The 19,525-nt window shown below is 40.2% G+C and overlaps 1 pseudogene; it reads left to right on the top strand.

Moving 5' to 3' along the window:
- The window catches only part of LOC129069371 (40S ribosomal protein S18-like), a 197,169-nt pseudogene extending 179,034 nt beyond the window's left edge, over positions 1 to 18,135 (top strand).
- The last annotated feature ends 1,390 nt before the right edge of the window (positions 18,136 to 19,525 follow it).

Below are 19,525 nucleotides of genomic sequence, written 5' to 3'. Positions count from 1 at the left end.
CATGACCAGCACATGCAGCTTCAGATCCAACATTAGGTCTTAGACTTACCTTGATTTGGGGCAGCGCAGAACCACCTTAGAAGTTTCCTTCAACCTTAGGTTGTTTTGCTACTTGTCTGGCTTAGAGACTCCTGATCACTTCTGCATTGTCTTGTATTTGAGTCATTGTTTTTGGTAACTTGTGTGGTATAACAGCCCCTTCAGACTGGCTTGGGCCTCTTAACATGTTTCACCCTCCCTGCTGCCCCACTCCGGCTTCATCAGGTTAAGACTCACGAAGAACAAATGATCTATCAAGATGACCCAGGCCCGCACACGCAAACATATGACCACATAGATCAACCATAGATATATGATACCAAAATTCTATATCAAACCTTTGCAAATCTATATCATCCACTTATGTAGAAGGCATTATCGGGACCAAATGTGATTTATATTGGACTACAGGGATAATGATATTAATATACTGCCTATTATCAGCAATTCCAAAGAACACTCCATGGTCATCTTGATAGATCACTTGTTCTTACTCATGCGCGCGTACACACACACACATACACACACACACAGGTTCTATCTTGATCAGGTGTTGGTGTCATTATGTCTAGATTTACTGCATTATGTTCTCATCATTTGGACTATGCTTTCCGTCCCTTCCAATTTTTTGAGGTGTTCATTATAGTCTGGAATATGATCATTTAGAATGGTCAGTGTCCTAGTTTGCTTTTAAAATGGCATGCATTCTTCTTCGGGGTAATTTAACATAATAGATGAAAGGGAAGACTCCAGAGAGAATTCCCTTAGTTTAGAAGCAGCCTTCATCTTTATGGCAATGTATCTGTTATAATCTTGGGTAAATATACCTCCTTGTGCTTCAGTTTTCTTAACTTTAATACAGGGATGATAATTTCCTAACTCATTGGGTCATTGCGAGGATTAAATGAGCTGATAGTACATGTAAATATTTAGAACAGTGCCTGGAACATTTTAAGTCCCATACTCAAGTTAGTTGTTAGCAATTGTTTTGAGATGCATGTATAACTTAATGATAGTATTCTATTTTTTATTATTTTGGTTTTTGTTAAGGTCAAGAAGGTTATTAATCACCATCTCCTTATATTTCTGGGAGTTTTTGATTCATGTATTTTGCCATTAGAGAAAAGTATTTCTCATTCCTTTATTGTAAAATGAGCCTTTTATCAATATAATCTAACCTTCTTTGTCCCATGCAATGCTTTTCACCGTGCATTCTACTTTGAAATGTTGCCAATTTCTGCTTTCCTTTTGTTTGCTTTGTATGTTTGATAAATATTAGCCCAACTTCTCTCCCTTTTCTTTCTGTATTTTTCTAACTGCTCATCTCTTGTAAGTAGCTTATAGTTGAATTTTGCTTTTAACGCAATCTGAAAGACTTTATCTTTTACTGGGGCAACTTAAGCCATTTATATTTACTGTCATAACTAGTATGTTTGGTCTTATTCCTGTCTTTTTGTTTTATGCTTTCTCTTCTTTACACTTTCTTGGGCTTGCTTTGTTTCCTGTCTTTTTCTATATGAGCTATTTTATCTTGGTACTTTTTTTCTTTTAGTGATTTAAAAGCGGAATATCTGTTTTTAGCCAGTTCTGGATGAATCTAAAAAAAATGATCCCTGAGCTACACTAGTGACAGAAGTGTAATGGTGGGAGAGCAGCCGGGCCAGTGCGTGTGGAAGTCAATAAGATCTGTGTCAAACCTTGGGGGAATAGTGACGGCCGTTCCCGAGCCCCTGTGCCTCAGCTCTATAAAACCCAAGCTCCTTAGCTCTGTGTGGCAGTCCTGTGCTACACACCTGGGTCCAAGCCAACCTCTCCAGCCCTGTCTCCTACCAGCCTGAGCTATGTACTGTGTGCTGCAGGCATATCAAACTGCAAACCGTTCCCCAAACCAGACAGATTTTTAAACCTCTCCCCACCTTGACTCGGGCCGTTTCCTCTTGCTTGAAAAAAGCCCCTTCAAGGCCTAATGCAGTAAGTGTGTGGTGTGGGGCGGGGGAGTATTCTCTTCTACTGCCCCATTCTTCTGTAGATAAAATTACACAGTAGGACTCATTGTCCAAACCTACCTGACTTTGACTTCCAGCTCTGCTCTTTGTAGCTCTGTGTGCCCTGCGTAAAAATTTTGACTTAGAGCCAAAGTTCCCTCATTTGTACAACATAGATACTGACATTATATCTCCCTTAGAGTAAGGAGTGAATGAGATAATGAAATAAGCATAAGAAATGCTTACCAGAGTCCTTGGCCTGACTAGGTATTCAATATTTTTTTAATAAATGCACAAAGGAGGGAATAAATACAGAAGGGAGGAAATGAAGGGTTGATTTTTAGATATGTACAATACACATTTTAAAAATCAAGGTAAGTGATATATTATATGCTTCAAAACAGCTAACACTCATAAATCTGGCCACCACTGCTGGCTCATTTTCCATGCACCGCCCTCACACACCCTGTATCTCTGGGGCAGAACGGAGGCATGTGGTCCACAAAGCATTCTCATGCAGGCGTCATCTTCATTTATATTGCCTGCCTTGTGAAAGCCCCCCAGGCCTAGGGTGAATTTATTAAAGTGGAGTCTATTTATTCAATTTATTAAACAGGAATATTTGAAGGGTTTTCATTTAGAAGATTTATTCTGCTTGGCTCTAGAAGGCAGGCCTAAGTTTGCGGAGTAGAAGTTATAAGAGGGAAGGTTTTAGCTCAACCAAAGATATAACAAAAGGTTTGTTGAAAGGGGATGTGTGTAATGTGCATGTTCGTTCCTTTGACATGTATTCATCAATCTGTTTGTCAATCAGGAGCCAGAGAAGAAAAAACTACTTCTTATTTTTTTTAAGATTGTATTTATTTTTAGATAGAGGGAAAGAGATACTTTTAGATAGAGAAAAAGAGGGAGAAAAACATTGATCGGTTGCCTCTCTCCCACCCCCAGCAGGGGACATGGCCCACATCCCAGGCATGTGTCCTGACTGGGAATTGAACCAGTGACCTTTCCGTTCTCAAGCCAGCGCTCAACCCATTGAGCCACACCAGCCAGGGTGAAAACTACCTTTTATATAGTTCCTTCTCTGTCTGGGACACTGTGGTAGCCTCTCCCACTTACTATTTATTGTGAAAGGAAACATAGTGACATGACCAAGCTGAACCACAGCCAACATATGATTGAGTCTGGCTTAAACTCAAATCTCTCCATTCTCTGCACAACTTGCTCTCTTTCCACTTGACTGTGCTGTCTGCCAAAACAGATAGAAGATCAGATCTGCATGACCACCAGAAATTGGATGCAAGACTGAAAAATCCATCAACCCACTTCCCTCCCCCTACCCCCTTCATTCTTTCTCCTTCACCTTCCTCCTGCCTATCTATCCATCTCTGCCAGCCTTCACATCAGCCCCAATATGCCGTATAAATTAGACACTTCTCAGTTCTAAACATCACATTGTGGGTGCTGTCAGACCACTTCTCAAAATTACTGCTCATCACAGGGATTTGCTTTCATCACAAGGCCTTACATGTAAGTGGTTTCCTCATTCAGATTTCAGCTGGAGGTGCCGTGGCAGCCCCCAAGAAGGAGACCTAAAGCAGAAAAGTAGGTCTTCCCAATGATATCCCAGGGAGGGGGAAACAGCCAGGGCCCCGGGAGGAAGCAGAGTTAATCTCAGATGGTTTTGACGGAGATACTTTAACGCAGGGATCACTTGCAGAACTGTAGACACAGTTCAGATCCACGTGGACCACATAAGGGTAGTGAGGCATCCAAGGAGTCAACTGTAGGAAACTATTTCCACTTGCAGAGTGAACGGAACAAAAGTCGGAAATGATGTTATCTGAGAAGGTGGAAGTCTGGGCTCTGGAAGAACAGCTGGCCCAGCCCTACATTGCTGGATGGGCAGAGCTTCTGCAAAAGAGGTTCTAAAGCAGAGAGGGAGAGGGGAGGAAATTCCCTGCCTCCCTTTCTCACTGCCCTGTAATCTCATGCCAGAACTTCCCATTGGCAAAACCCAGCTGACAGCCAAAAGGCAAAGGAGACCACATAAAGCCCTTCACAGGCATCAGTTTCCCAGGCCACAAAAAAGGGCAGAAAAGGATGGAGAATGAACAGGGCAGGGACCACACAGAAAACATCCAGTGAACAAGGAGAGACTGGGTCATGGGCTGAACTGAGGGGGAGCCCACACTGAATCAGCACAGTGGAGGCTCTCTGCGCTTCACTGGGGCCACCTTTCAGAAAGGAAGGGGTTATAGAATTCTGTAACGATTTCTTTTGGAGGCATTTCTCATCTATCCACACTGCAGCCCCTGCCAAATGCCAGGCTGGCTTCAGTGTGTCGGGGTCTCTTGAAGGATCTCTCCTGGATGTTAAAGATTCATCATTCATTCACCAGAGATTTACTCTGTGCCATACTTTATTTTTTAATACTAGGAGTACAAAGATGAAAAAGATATGACTCCTGCCCTTTTGCATGTCACTGTACACTAAGGGAAACAGATATGGGAATCAATTATTTCAACATGTTAGATGTAAAATAAAAGTATTAACACGGGTCTGTGGGATTGCAGGTAGCAGGCGTAGCCCTCCCTGAGAGAATTTATGAAGATGATGCTTGGATCTTAAAGGATGGATTGGAGTTTTATTGTGGCAGAAGTGGGCAGTACCCTTCCTAGAAGACAGCATGACAAATGCTATGTTATATAAGATTGAAAAGAGATGGTGTGTGTAGAGAACAGCTAGGAAGTAATTATGGCTGAAGCAATGGGCAGAGGTTGTATAATAGGTTTGGGGATGGAGAGCTTCCTGGGAAGGTCAAACCTGGTCAAATTCTTGTTTCTTCCGATACACCAGGTCAGGAGGAAGTGTTTCCAAAAAGGTCAAGCATTGCCATCCCTGCCTGTTCTCTCCCACTGCCTTCTACAGGAAAGCAAAAGGGAAGGATGTCCCAGGGCCCAGTGTATTCAGCTGTGTAGGGAGAAGAGCTTAAAGGCCTGTTGCGGGAGCTCCTATGTGAGCAGAGCACAAAGCTAGTCTCTTTTAGCTGATCTTTCTCCAAAGCTTTCTGTGTGGAGTTTTTTCTTTTTGTTTTGTTTTTGGAAAATACCAGTAAAGGACATGACTCTGCCTTTAGGTAATTTCTCAAGTGGCAAATTTTGGAAGGCTTCCTGGTAGAGAAAATTTTTTAACTAATGTCTAAGTATAGAAGGAAGGAAACCAGCAATTTTTGAGGCTCTCTGCTATGTGACAGAAAATACACTGGATGCTTTTTATGTTGTCTTACATAAGCCTTCTTGTAATCCTTTGAGGTGGGTGTTAGTAGTCCCATTGTTCAGATAGGAAACTGAGGTTCAGAAAAATGACTTGTCCAAGATCAGCCATGTAAATGATAACCAAAGCTGAATTAACAATTGACTGGACATGACTCCCCAGTCTACATTCTTAGCATTGGCTACGTTTGCCAATGTAGACCACACGCAGAAGGATTAGGGCAGAAAGAGGCCTTCTTCTGTAAAGGATGCCTTCCACTTAGCAAGGTTGTTGGGAGGACATAATGCAATAAAATACCACCTTGTTTCACATTTCTGTGCCTTCACATATGCTGATCTCACAGCCTGGAATGTCCTTCATTGCATCCTCCCAGCTCCCCATTGCTTTTATTGCCTATGTTTTGACTTTATCTTTCTAAACTTATCTTAGATCATCCTTCCATTAGGAAGCCTTGCACTGTCACATAGTATTGGATGTACCTCGACTGTTTGTTTCCCCCGCCATCCCCACACTGAACTCTCTTCTCGCTCTTCCATGTGGCTTCAGTTGAATGGACACCTGTCTCTCTGAGAGAGCCCTAGCGTGGTGGGTGCTTCATAAGAGATACTTTCCTTTTTTTTTCTTTTCTCCTTTTTCTCTGGAGGCAGCAGACATTTTGAATAAAAACTTAAGTCAAACAGGAAAACAATTATTTTATTTGAAATGAGCCTCTTCTACGAAGCCTCATAGCAAGGAAGGCTTTTTTCCATGAAGGGGGTGAGCCCTGAGATGCTGTTCTTTTTCTGAGCTGACTCTGCACAACAGCTCTCAGGGTCCCCTTAACCCAACGTGGAACGGCTGGGGCCCTGCTGCTCCCGGTGACTGCCTGCTACCTGGTAAGATGCATGGGCTCTTCCACTTATGGGATCTGGGCAGGGCTAACTGATGGATTGACAAGAGCACAGTGGCACACAAAGTAACAGTAAAACAGAATGATAATGCATTTCCTAATGGCCTCCTTCACAGCTGTGTACACTGATTTAATCTTTGCAAAGCACTCTATTGTTTATGAGGCCTCTGGGTACAATTTTATGCCTGACTGAAGAGGTTGCTAATAGCTGCCATATTTGTGTTTAAGGACCTGCAAAGGATTAAACGAAGTATTTTAGAGCAATGAGCCATAATAAACTAATAATATATTACAAATAATAAATGTTTTTAGCCAATAATTGACTATACATCTAGTGAACTTTAAATGACAAAAATACTAATTATAAATGCAGTTTTTCCCTGTATCCTTCCATCAGAATGGAAAAATCAGAGAATAGGCGATCTGAGGCACTTCAGATCATTGGGGAGCGCAGCATGGACACTGAACCTCTATTGGTGTTATGGCTGGGATTGCCAAAGTCACTTAGTGAAATGCTTGGTTTAATTTCCATCTGGTTGGGAGAGAGCAAGAGTCTGAGGACTAAGCCACCCACTTAAGTCTGTGGGCTTTTTTTTTTTTTTTTAACTTAACTCATTTCCATGCTCAAGCTTTCCAGGGCTTGGTGTGCATTTAGGAAAATTTCTAGAGAAATCCCCCAGAGGATCTTGGAAATAAGGGCTGAGCCTTGAGAAAAGGAGTTTGTGCTTTCAGGAGCCTCTGTACTAAGTCGGTTCATTTATTTATTTATTTTTTATGAGACACCTGAGACACAGAGAGATGGAGTATTTTGCTCAAGGTATATCACAGTTGTTAAATGGCAGAGCTGCAATGTCAACTGCAGAATTTACAGCCCATGCTGTTTTCACCAAATCTTATTATGTCTCTTTTCTGAGTTTTTTGTGGGACATCAAAGGGAGGTGCTTTCCTCTTAACACTTTGGAAGAATATATTTCTCTATCTTCTCCATTTCTCAATCATGCCAGTTATTCTACTCCTCTAAGTGGGCAATATACTTTCTAAATTTTAGATCATGTTTTTTAAAAACTCAAGATTAAGATGAAAATTACTCATAAAAGTATCCAAATAAAATACTGTCAATTTTCTGTGTGCATTTTCTTTAAGGATTATATTCTGTGTAAAGATAACAAAATAATGGGATTATATTTTATGATTCTTTGGTATCCTAATTTTTTTTTTTAAAAAATAGCATTATTTGAAGTCATTGATGTTCCCTGAAATTTTTTATTTTATAATTACATAGTATTCAATGTTATATAGTTCTTACTGATGAACATTTAGGCTGTTTCCTTTTTTTTTTTTTTTGCCTTATCATTAAAAATTTAATAAATGTTGAGTCTAGCATAGTACATGGCACCTAATAGACACCCATGTTTTGTATAAATGAGCAGATCAATTTTTGCATGCATTATTGATCCATTTCTTTTGAAAAAATTTCCCAAAGTAAGAGTTTCCAGATCAAGTTACCTAAATATTACCAGACTCTTGATTATATTCTCAAATTGCTTTCTAAAAGGACAATACCAGTTCCTAGTACTGGAATTCATAAATCCTGGAACCTATTTTTTTAAGATAATTATTAATATGCTTATACTTATCTTCCTTACTGTTATATATTAAAGGAAATGCAGTTACCAAGACTCATCCCTGAGAAATTCACTATTAGGTAAAAATATATATATACACACAACACTTACTGATGATTTAGCATACAGTGGGTACTTTTCTAAGTACTTTACTTATTTTCATACTTTTATTTTCTCAATAATCCCATAAGCAGGTTCTGAAACTCTGAGATGTTTGTAAAGTTGCCCAAGGTATTATGATGGGGCCTACCCTCTATTTCATAGTTAATTGTTACAGGTATGAATGAAACACTCAGATAAAAAGTTAGTTATGATATAGTAAGGTGAGTGTTACGGTAAAAGAATGTAAGCAAATCAAAAGAACACAGAGGAGTCTGAAGAGTTCAATAAATGATTCATGGAGAATATTAAAGGATAAATTGGAGTTTGCTAGAAAGACAAAATGCAAACACATAGTAGGCAATAAGAACAACAAATACCAAACACGGACTATAGAAAGCAGCCAAGGGAGAGAAAAACAAGGATGGCAGGGAGAAAGCAGACTTGGACAGTCAGGGAGCTACAAGTAATAAAGGAAGGAAATAATAGTTAAGGTTCTAGGCTCAAGAGTGTCAGGACCATGGTTCACGTCCAGCTCTTGCAGTCATCAGATGTTTGTGTGATGCTTAACGTGACAAAATATGTAAACGCTTAACAGAGTGCCTGACACAGAGTGGATACTCAGTGAGTGTTCACTGGTCCTGATGGTGGTAGACATGACCTAATTTGGAATGGGGGATATTTTAGGACAGGAATCCCTAAGATCCCAAAATATGGTCATCTACCCACTCTGTATACATTTAAGGTTTGATCTGATTTGGCACAAAGAGTAACTATGTTTTAGGCCAAAGGAAAACAACCTGGTCAAACAGAATGATGTGAGAACATGACACAAGGGTAGAGAGATGAACATATTGGAAACGTTCTGCCTACAAAAAGGAGGTCTGGGGGCACTTCGGTGAAAAAAATCAATGAAAAACACTTGGCCCCATATTCATACTAGTACCCACTGAATAGAGAACGGTTACTGCCTGGAAAGTGGATGTGGAATGAAGGTAAGGGGCGGCCAAAACAGAGCTCTCTCTGGTAAAGAGATTAATGCTACTAGTTTGGACTAGGGTGGTGGCAGTGAACATGGATTTGAAAAACATTTAGGAAGTAGATTTTTTTTAATTCTCACCCAAGGATATGTTTTTATTGATTTAAGAGATAGAGAGAAACATAGATGTAAGAGAGAAACATTGATCAGTTAGTTGCCTCCTGCACACGCCCCAACTGGGGATCAAACCCACAACCCAGGTGTGTGCCTGACTAGGGATTGAACCCACAACTTTGTGGTGTACAAGGCAACACTCTAACCAGGAGGTAGATTTTTGATTTTAAGAAGAACTTAAGGAAAGCAGTGAAGGAGAGGGAGGAGCCAGGGGTCATTCCTAGGTTTCTGGCTTGAGGAACTAGATAAATGGAGATGCTTTTTCTGAGATAAGGACACTGGAAGCAGATCATGTTCTGAGGACTATAATCAAGTATTCAGTTTGTTGGATGAATAATGAAACTTTTTCTTATATATCAGGACATATTTCTGGCTTTTCTCTTTTAGTAGGGAGATGGGAATGTTGTAGGAGGAAGGTATGGAAGGCTTTCAAATAGAGAAAAAGACAAGATCTCTGTTAGCTATTATGTGTGGCAATAACCCTCGCTGTGTTTATTGCCCATTTAATAGAGTGTACATTATAACCCACGGTGATAATCAAGAGATGGGGGATACCAAATGAGATGCAGAGATACCATAGGTGGGAAATTTATTTCACTGCAGAAAGATTCTCATGTATGAAAATGGATTCTGGTTAAATTTCAGTCCCTGTCTCCTTCCATCTCTCCTTCCCTCATCCCCAAAAGAGTGAGCACAGATATTTTTGGAGCCAGAGTAATTGGAGGCAGAGAACATTTTGAAAAGATGGATACCATAGGAGAGATAGTAAAATAGGATAAGGTACGACTTAATCAAGGGGTTGTAGAGTCAGTTATTTTACCTGAAAGGGACTGACATACTAAGTATTGAAAGTCATCTTTGCTGCCATCTTCCTTGCAAGAATATAGGCATGGAGCCCTTCAGACCAATGGTCAAAACCCTTTTTTCCCAAAATTAGCTATATTACATTTTGATGAGTTTCTCCACTTTCCTAGTTTTAGTTTGCTCATCTGTGAAATAAGACCATAATAACTTCTTCACAGAGGTACTGTAAAGATTAAATGAGAAAACATTCATTAGACATCAAACACAGCCTTGGAAATACAGTAAATGTTCATTCTTTCCCTTTTCTCCCCACTGTTTACTTTCCCTACTTTACAGATTCAGTCATTGGCATGACTGGCCTTGAGTTGGGTTGTGAATGAGCATCATGAAAATGGGAAGTCCTAATATTTGGGATTACTAATCATCCCTTTATCTTGAGGCCTTGATCCAAATGGGTAGAGCGCCTATGTCAGTAAAGGGTCAGGGTGGCTGCTAACTGATGTCATAGGACTTTGATAGTCCAGGCAGCCCTCCCAGCAATCCTTAGAAGCTTGGCTGCTTTCAGGTGTCTTGGAAATAGCAGCATCTGGTGGCTGCCTGAGCAGTAACCCGGCTGCAGGCTTCAGGGGGAACAAATCACAGCATCTGTGTTTCTCCAGCAAAACAGCAGGGCTATTAAAATAGCTCTTAGGCATGATCTATCACTGCACTGTCTCCCTCGTTTGCACAGGCTGTAACTGGAAAAGTGAGAGTCTGGAGACAGCCCGATGTATTGGAGCAGAAGAAAGGGAATTTGGAGGCTTGGGCTCATGTCCGGGCTTTGCCAACCATTTACTGGGTGGCGTTGGGCAAGTCACTTGAACTCTCTAGGCCTCCCTTTTATGATCATAAAGTCCCCAGAGGCATTCTATGGTTTATAAAGACAATTGCCACTTGGGAAGTAGGTAGGATTAATAACAGAAGGCTTTTTTTGATAAAAGACATTGGAAAAATTGTTCAATTTCTCTATGATACAGTTTCCTAATCTCAAATCAGGAATGATGATAGCTTCCGTAGAGGCGGTTTATGAAAATGGACTGAGATGCTGATTATACAATTCTAGACATGTTTCCTTGCATATAACAAACACTTAGGAAATGTCAGATTCCTTTCTGCCCTAGTTCACAATGTTGTCTAATATCAGCGCTGAGCTATGGGGCCACTGCTGTCTAATCTGAGCATGGAATCTAAAATCATGTGAACAATGACTGTTATCAAATGTGATATACCTATTATTCCCAACCTACACTCTAGCATATTAAATTTTTATAGGTGCTGCTACACATATTGATCCATTCACCAAAGAATGCCCCTCCTTCAGTCACTCTTTGTGGTTGGACACAAATAGTTCTCCTTCATGAAATTTTGAACCCTCTCTAAGGAGATCTGGTGGCTCTTTTAGTGAAATTAAAGTCAGACCCCTCAAGTTTAGCAAATGATGGAGTGACTGTGTTATCCTGTTACCCAAGTATACTTCTGTTGTCCACGTGTGAGGACACGGGGTTGGCCTCGGCATTGGAAGACATTCATGGCCACCTCTCTGTATCTTCTGCTTCTTTGTGTATGCTCCCTTTGTATCTTCGTATAAATAGCCAGTGCCTGACACATAGGAGGTACTAATGAATGTCTTGAAAATGAATGAAATGAAATACATATCTAATTCCATAATAATTATTCATTGATCATCTCCTATGTTCAAGAAGGCAGTCAACATAAATTTTCTCTTTATAACATTTAGTTATTTCTTTTATTTTAAAATGAGGTTATTTGATTCCTTTTAGTGGGATGATGGGAGAATAGGCATCATTTGCCTATTCTTAAGCTCCATCTTGTACTTCAAACCAGCATTCCTTACCTCACTGTGATATTGTAGATAAAACTGTGGATTTACTGCAATCTGAAATCACTGAATCACTATTACAGTGTTTATTATTATATTTGTAGTTGCTTAATGCTACTTTATATTTCCACATTTTGTGGTTTAATACATTAGACTACAAAATATTCAAATTCATCTTCTGTTTGGGATTTTAAATAGGTTAATAGGATGCAAATATAAGACGCATTTTTGCATTCTGTTACAAATATTGTACAGAGATATTGCTATGCTGTTTGGGCAAAATGTAATGAAATGTAATTTAATATGATACTTTCAAGCACATTAGATTGTTCCTGAGGGCTTTATGGCCGTGGTCCTAAACTGTGTTAAACCATAGCTAAAACAAGTCTGAATAAAATGAGTTTCTTTCCTCATTTTACTGGCCTCTCCTAGTTTGATGACTTTTTGTCACCATGCCAAATGATGTTTTAGGTTTCATGTGCTGAGACTAGGCTAGAAATGAGTTTGAAAATATTCAGCTCTCCTCATGAGAATATATTGCTGTTTCTACTTTTAGCCTGCTCCTCAATTCACCAACCATTCTATTTATTTATTAATTCACCAAACTTATTCATGTATTTATTCCACTCTGCGTCTTGCTCTATGCTCCCACCATTAATCTTTCTGTTTCCCCAGATGTAAGCATATGTGGTCCAGGGCAACCTGCTTAACTGGAGCCTAAGACAGTGCCTGGCTGTTTGAATGTGCTGAATGCATGAGGACAACAAGTGTGGCTGCCAGTTTTCTCTTTTATATAGTGAAGCTTCCTCCATTATGAGGTTGAAATGAAATGCAATCTATAAAGTACATGATATAATGTAAGACATGCAGCACTTAACCTTCATAGGAAAAATCCATAAATGAACTCATTTCCAAATCTATAAAATAGGAACTAAATACCTACTCATAGGTTTGTTTTCAGAATTAAATAATAGGCCAATAGCACCTAGAAGAGTACCTGGCATGTATACAGTAAGTGTATACTTCGATCTCTTTTCTAAAGAAAGATAATATGGTTCCCCACCCAGAAAACACAACAGTAGTAACCAAACAGACTCACTGGGGATTAGATTTATAAATATCCTTTGAATATCCTGGAAAAGGACTATGAGCATAGAGACTTTCTTAGGCCCCAGCCATTGCTGCTTAGAAAGTCCTTTCCAGGCTCACTCAGTTTCCTTTTCATGCCACCACAATAGAGCTTCCTCCTTCCAGCCTGAGCTCACATGACTAAAGGGTAAAGCATGTAATATCAGGATTCATGGGGGAAGGAGGAGGAGAGGGAGTTTTCGTGGCTCTTTATCCCTTTCTCCCAACCCCACAATGAAACCATAAGGCTGGGTTTGTATGGACCACAGCCCATCTGTAGCCTCTGCCCTATTAGACTCCCTCCCTTTTAAAAATGCCCAGTTGTCTGAGCCCAGTTCCCTCTGAAATACAGACAAATCTACCCTAGTCCATTTGAGTAACAAAAGACTCAGGAGAGAAGAGTGAAACCACTTTGATTCCCTCTATCGTTTCCCTCTTCGCCCCTCCACAGACTGAATCCTCTCCATTGACTGCACATCTGCATTTCAGCAGGCAAGCTGCAGTTATTCAATGACAGCATGCCCTGATTTCCACCATGGAAGGCCCAGGGCTGGCTGAGGTGAACCAATTGTGGCCATCCTCTGTCAGCAATGCTAGAAAGAAGCATGTGACTTAAAATCACATAGCAAAGGAGAGCATAGTTATTTACCATTCTCATAAGTCATTCAAAATGCTGCGCCAAGATCTGCCCCACGAAGTTTCTGCCTACAGAAACTTTCTGAAGACTTCTCTTTCCTGACACCTCAGTAAGGTCCCATTTATGCTCTTACAATGACCTTATGACAAGAATGGTTATCCAGTGGTGTGGTTGTCACTTAATTTTTTTTTTTTTTCATTTACTGGCTCAGGTTTTAAAGTTTGGAAGAGAGGTGAGAGGCAGCCCTGTGAAAGTCCTGCTCTTCTGTTCCCCACCCTCCCTTCACCTAGTTAACTTGACTTGTCCTTTAGACATCAGCTCAAATGTCACTTCCACAGGGAAGTCTTCTCTGACTAGGGAAGTCAAACTAGACTGTTGTAGCCTGATATGTCTTATGGTGCTTTGTCTTTTTATTTCAGATCACAGTTTATTTTATACATTTATGTATGTATATGACATATCTATATACATATGTAGGTGTTTGTGTATATATACACACACATATAATATATACACATGACTTATTATTGTATGTATGTATAGGTGTGTATATATATTTTATTTATATGTGTGTATATATAATTTATTATTGTATGTTTGTCCTATTGTGTGATTAATGTGTGTCCTCCCCACTGGAATATGTTTTGTTGTCCAGCACAAAGTGCAATCCCTGGTACAGAGAGTAAGTGCTTGATGAGTACTTACTGAATGAATGTTTGTAGACATAAGGGATATATGGTCAGAATAAAGTAAAAGAAAGTGGTCAAAAGGTCCAAACTTCAATAAGTTCTGATGATATAATATATAGCATGGTTATATAGTTAACGTACTCTGTCATATATTTGAAAGTTCTGAGAAGATAGGTCTTAGAAGTACTCATCAAGAGAAATAAGTAATTGTAATTATGTGTTGTAATGGAAGTTGGCCAAACTTATTGTGGTAACCATTTCACAACATATCCACATATTGAATCATCATTTTATATACCTAAAACTAATACAATGTTATACGTTAATTATATCTCACAAAACTGAGAGAAATATAAAAAAAAGTTTTTTAAATCTAAAAATAGAAAAATATTTACTCTTTGGTTAAGCTGAACAATTTGTTATCGCCTGTTAATGAGGCAGTGTTTCAGGAGTACCCAAGACCATCCACACATCCAGTGATTCACAGAAGGGGCTCACAACACTCAACAGCTAGTCAGTCATACTCACAGCTGAGGTCTGTTCCAGAGCTACAGTAAGAATATACAGCTAGATCAGTAAGTGAGAAACCTAAGTGGAGTCTGGAGGCATTCATGTTCAGACTTCCTAATTTCTCTCCCTCCCATAAGGGGTCATGCAGAATGCACTCTACCCGCAATGGTGAAAAACACAGCACCATCTGTAAGAAGTTTCTGGCCCGAGGACACCCATTTAACACTTAGTGCCTGGGGAAGCACATTTGACACTTAGTGCCTACGGTTTTTATTAGGGGTTGATCATACCTGCACTCTTTCCAACAAGTACAAAAATTCAAGTTTTCAAAAAAGAAAACAGGTGTTCAGCATGAACTATATGTTTGTGTAAATAATCTAGGTACTTTGAACCAGTCTTATCTTGTAGGGAGCATTTGAAGAGCCAAGTTTTCTGTCATCAGCCAAGGACCAATCTTGCAAGGAAGTCCTTTTAAAGGGCAGCAGCCTCAGACTTGGATGTTCTTCCTTACACAGAGGACTGCATTTAATTTTTTGATGTGTGTGGGGAGACACATATACTCATATACATGAGTGTACACTAGCCAGTAACTGGGTGAGAGAGGCTGCTTAGTGAAGTAGGTAAAATGGCTAACTCTGGCATCAAACTACTTGGATTTATATCCTAGCTATACTTGATATGTTGCCTTGAGCAAATTTCTTGATCTATACTCTTTACTTATGTGTAAATATGGGAAAAGTACTAGACCTATCTCACAGTGTTGTTGCAGAGATTGAATGAGATCAAGCTCTTATTCAACAGTGCTGGATAGAGAGGAAGCACACATTAACTGTTGGATAGTGTCATCATTATTATTCAGGGGCCTTTGGATACTTAATGGTCTTTTTTAGTTATTGATTTTAGAAAGGGGAGAGGTTGGGGGAGTGAAGGTGGAGGGGAGAGAGAGAGAGAGAGGCAGGCATTGTTTTGTTGTTCCACTTACTGATGCATTCATTTGTTGACTCTTTTACATGCCCTAATCAGGGACTGAACCCACAACCTTAGCACATTGGGGTGACACTCCAACCAATCAAGCTTTAATAGTCTTTCTTAGTTCAGTACGTGTAGGCTGAGTGGCTGAATGCATCTGCAAGTGACAAGCACCTGAGTTCTAATTCTGTTTCCACCTGTCACTTAAAACATAATAATGGCTGGTTAGTTCTTCCCCCAGGTTCAGTTTCCTCATCTTCACAGTTAAGACAGCAATTTTTGACCAGTTCTCTTAGCAGAGCACGAGAGGGAGCAGAGTGTCATGTGGGAAACATTGAACTTGTGGAGTCAGATAAAACTGGTCATCTCTTTCTGTACCTCAGTCTCCCAACCAGGAAAGTGAGGTTATAGACATAGTATCATGCTTCTTAAGTGTTAGTTCTTGTTATTATTAGCATTGAAGTTATGTCCAAATGAGGTCATGGACGTGGCATGTTCTGCATTTACCCATGTAAGGGATTACGGTATTACCAGACAAAGCAATCTGGGGCTGTAGTTGTTGTACTTTAAATAAGTCTTACCAAGTATTTATAAACCTTCATTCAGCTAGAGTGGGAATCTGTAGGTGGAAGAAGTCAGGCTGAGCAAAGAGATGTCAGAGAGAGGGGGAGAGAACATTGTGCCCCCGCAAGTGAGACTGTGAGTTTCTCTGTCCTAGAAATTTCCTTTTTATATTGAATCCTTGGCATCTAGCACAGTGTCTATTACCCAGCAAGAAACTCTCAGTAAATGAATCCTATCAGCTGAAAGTATTATTACTCATGAGAGAAACATTGATTGTCTACTACCTACCAAGCACTTTGTGTATTATCTTTTTGCAGTGTCATAACTGTCTTACAAGGTCGATATTATTCTGCTCATCTATTGCAGATGAGAAAACTCAGGGCCTGTGAGCTGAAAGTCAGAAAGCAAATAAGGAACAGGACCAGATCCAAGCTCAGCTCTGTGAGGCTCCAAAGTCACAATACACTTTCAGCCACCGCATGCTCAACTGTCTTATTATTTTATACCTGGTTTATCTTAAGTGGACTTCTTTAATTTTTAATAAAATTGCTGGTCAGTAATCAAACACCATCTCATAATTCACTTTTAAAGTTTTCATAATGCACCTTGGCAGGAGAAGAAGCAGCCTCAGAGCAGACATTGCCAGGGGACCTCTTCTCTGTCATTTAAGGCTGTTACCCAAACAAGGTTATTCCTTGAAGGGAGGGGGGTTGGGTGAAAAATGAAAGATTTATTAAATTATCCAAAAGAGCGCTCTACTAGGCTTCCTTAGCATGTGCTTTCAAGGTGATAGATTAACTGAAATAAAATTATTGAATTGAGAAGCCGTTCATTAACAAGGGGATTTCAGGAAACCAGAATGATTTTGATAATATTTCTGCCAGAGCTGCCAATTAAATGAAAGTTAAGTGTTCTTCACAATATTTAAACCTCTGGTTTGTCATCCTTTCCTCTCAGCCTCCTTTCCAATAGTCCAAAAACTTATAATTTAGAACTTCTGACATCATTGGAAAGTTAATTAGTTTTTCTTAGACTTCACCTGCTTTATTTTATAACCACTGTTTTCATAGCTCTTTCTCCCTGATTGTCACTTATGTCACAAGTACGATACATTTTTCTCTTTGTCTTTCCCTGCTGTCAGTTGAAATCTGAGATGCGATGCGTTAGCCGTCAGTCTCTGCCTGCACACACTGCTGCATCCGTTTTTCTCATCTCACTTTTTTTCCCTTTGACTTGATGCCAATACCTCAATCAACAGGCTTTTGTTGAGCATGTGCATGCTATCACTGGAACAGGGGAACACAGGAAGAAGAAATGAAGGCTCAGCTTTGACCCCCAAGTTGCTGGCTGGCAGGGAGATTAGAAAGAAGTGCAATAGCTTCCACAGGAGGCGTAAATGCTGCTGCAGCTGTATCTCCAGTGATTCCTGAGAAGTTCCAGCACATTTGTGAGTACTCAACACCAATATTGATGGGCAGTGGAAAATAACCTTTGCCATCACTACGGTTAGGGGTATGGGACAAAGATATGCTCATGTGGTGGTTGAGGAAAGCAGACATCGACCTCACCAAGAGGGCAGGGGAGCTCACAGAGGATGAAGTGGAATGGATGATCACCATTATGCAGAACCCACACCCATAGAAGATTCCAGACTGCTTCGTGGACAGACAGAAGGATGTGAAGATAGGAAATACAGCCGAGTCCTGGCCAATGGGCTGAACAACAAGCTTTGTGAAAGCCTGGAGTGGCTGAAGAAAATTTGGGTCCACAGAGGGCTGAGGCACTTCTCGGGTCTTTGTGTTCGAGGCCAGCACACCAAGACCACAGGTCGCCAGGGTCACGCTGTGCATGTGTTCACAAAAAATAAATCTGTAGGTCTTGTCTGTTAATAAATAGTTGATACACCCCCCCCCCAAAAAAAAACGACATGCAACAGAAGACAAGCTATAAAAATGTACACCCAGAATGGTTATATGGTATTATGAAAAAGCACGAGTTTTAAAATCAAGTGGCCACTGATCTACCATTTCTGAAAGGCGGGAACATTTGCCAATATATTTATATATTTTTTATCCTCATCCGAGGACATTTTTCACTGCAGAGAGAGAGAGAGAGAAAGGTGGGGGGGGGGGTGTGGAGACGGGAGGGAGAGGGAAAGAGGGATCGTTTGGCTGTTTTCTCATACGTGCCTCTATTGACGATCAAACCCACAACTGGACTAAGTGCCCAACCATGAATTGAACCTGCCACCTTTCAGTCTAAAGCACAATGCTCCAACCAAGTGAGCCACACCAACCAGGGCCATTTACCAATATTACACCTCTCTGAGCCTCAGTTTCCTCCTCTGTACAATGAGGATAATCACATCCATATCTTTGGAGTGTTGTAACAAATAAGGAGGTAATGCAAGTAGGGCTGGCTTAGGACCTAGCCCACAGCAACCTCTCAGGACTTGTCAGTTACCCTCCCTTCCTTGCTCCCAACCTAGTGCCACCTGTGATACCTACAGGGAGAGAAAAGGGAGTGCAGAGGAAAAGCAAGTTTTGCGTCTTCCAGGGAAATCAGGAAAGGTGGAAGTCTTGCCTCTGAACTAGACATTGAAATATTAGTAAGACTCTAGTAGTAGTAATAACAATAATTTGAGGAAAAGGAAGAGAAAAAAGAATAGCTACTAATTATTGAACAGTCAATGTTGTTTGGCACTATACTATATACTTTAAATAGAAGATAATTTATTTCCCCCCAATAAAATTTGATGAGATGGATGCCATTATTTTCCCCATTTAAAAAAATAAGAAATATGTCTGCAAAATTTCATTGCCTGAGGCCTAAGCAGCATGGATGAAATTCAAGCACAAGTATGTTGAGCTGCAAAAGTAGGGTTGGGCCACATTTGTATTCTCCTAGGCACAGAAACCCCTCTTCTTGTCTTTTTTCTTCCTTCCTGACCACTAGGCCCTGGGTGATTTTCTGTAGTAGTGAGATCCCTCAACAGTGGCTGGAGCCATCCTTTCATTCTGATGTGTATTTGATGTCCTACAGGAGAAGGGCAGGCTGTGAAGGGAAAACAGGCCTAAATGTTACCCCGCAAAAATCAAAAACTGGAGCTGGCCTTTGGCAGCATTAATTTTTCTCCTAGTAACTTACCTAAGATTTAGCCAATCTTATATTAAACAATAAAGAGTTACCATAGCAACCTCATTGCCTTGTAATAACACTCACAATCCTTCCCAACTGTAAAATCAAAGCTAGAGAGGCAAATAGAAACCATCAAATTAC

The sequence above is a fragment of the Pteronotus mesoamericanus genome, unplaced genomic scaffold (genome assembly GCF_021234165.1).
Source record: "Pteronotus mesoamericanus isolate MK-2021 breed Mesoamerican mustached bat unplaced genomic scaffold, CSHL_Meso_final contig_105, whole genome shotgun sequence".
Lineage (NCBI taxonomy): Eukaryota > Metazoa > Chordata > Mammalia > Chiroptera > Mormoopidae > Pteronotus > Pteronotus mesoamericanus.
Note: the sequence above shows the minus strand (reverse complement) of the source record. Positions and strands in the feature narration are given on the sequence as shown.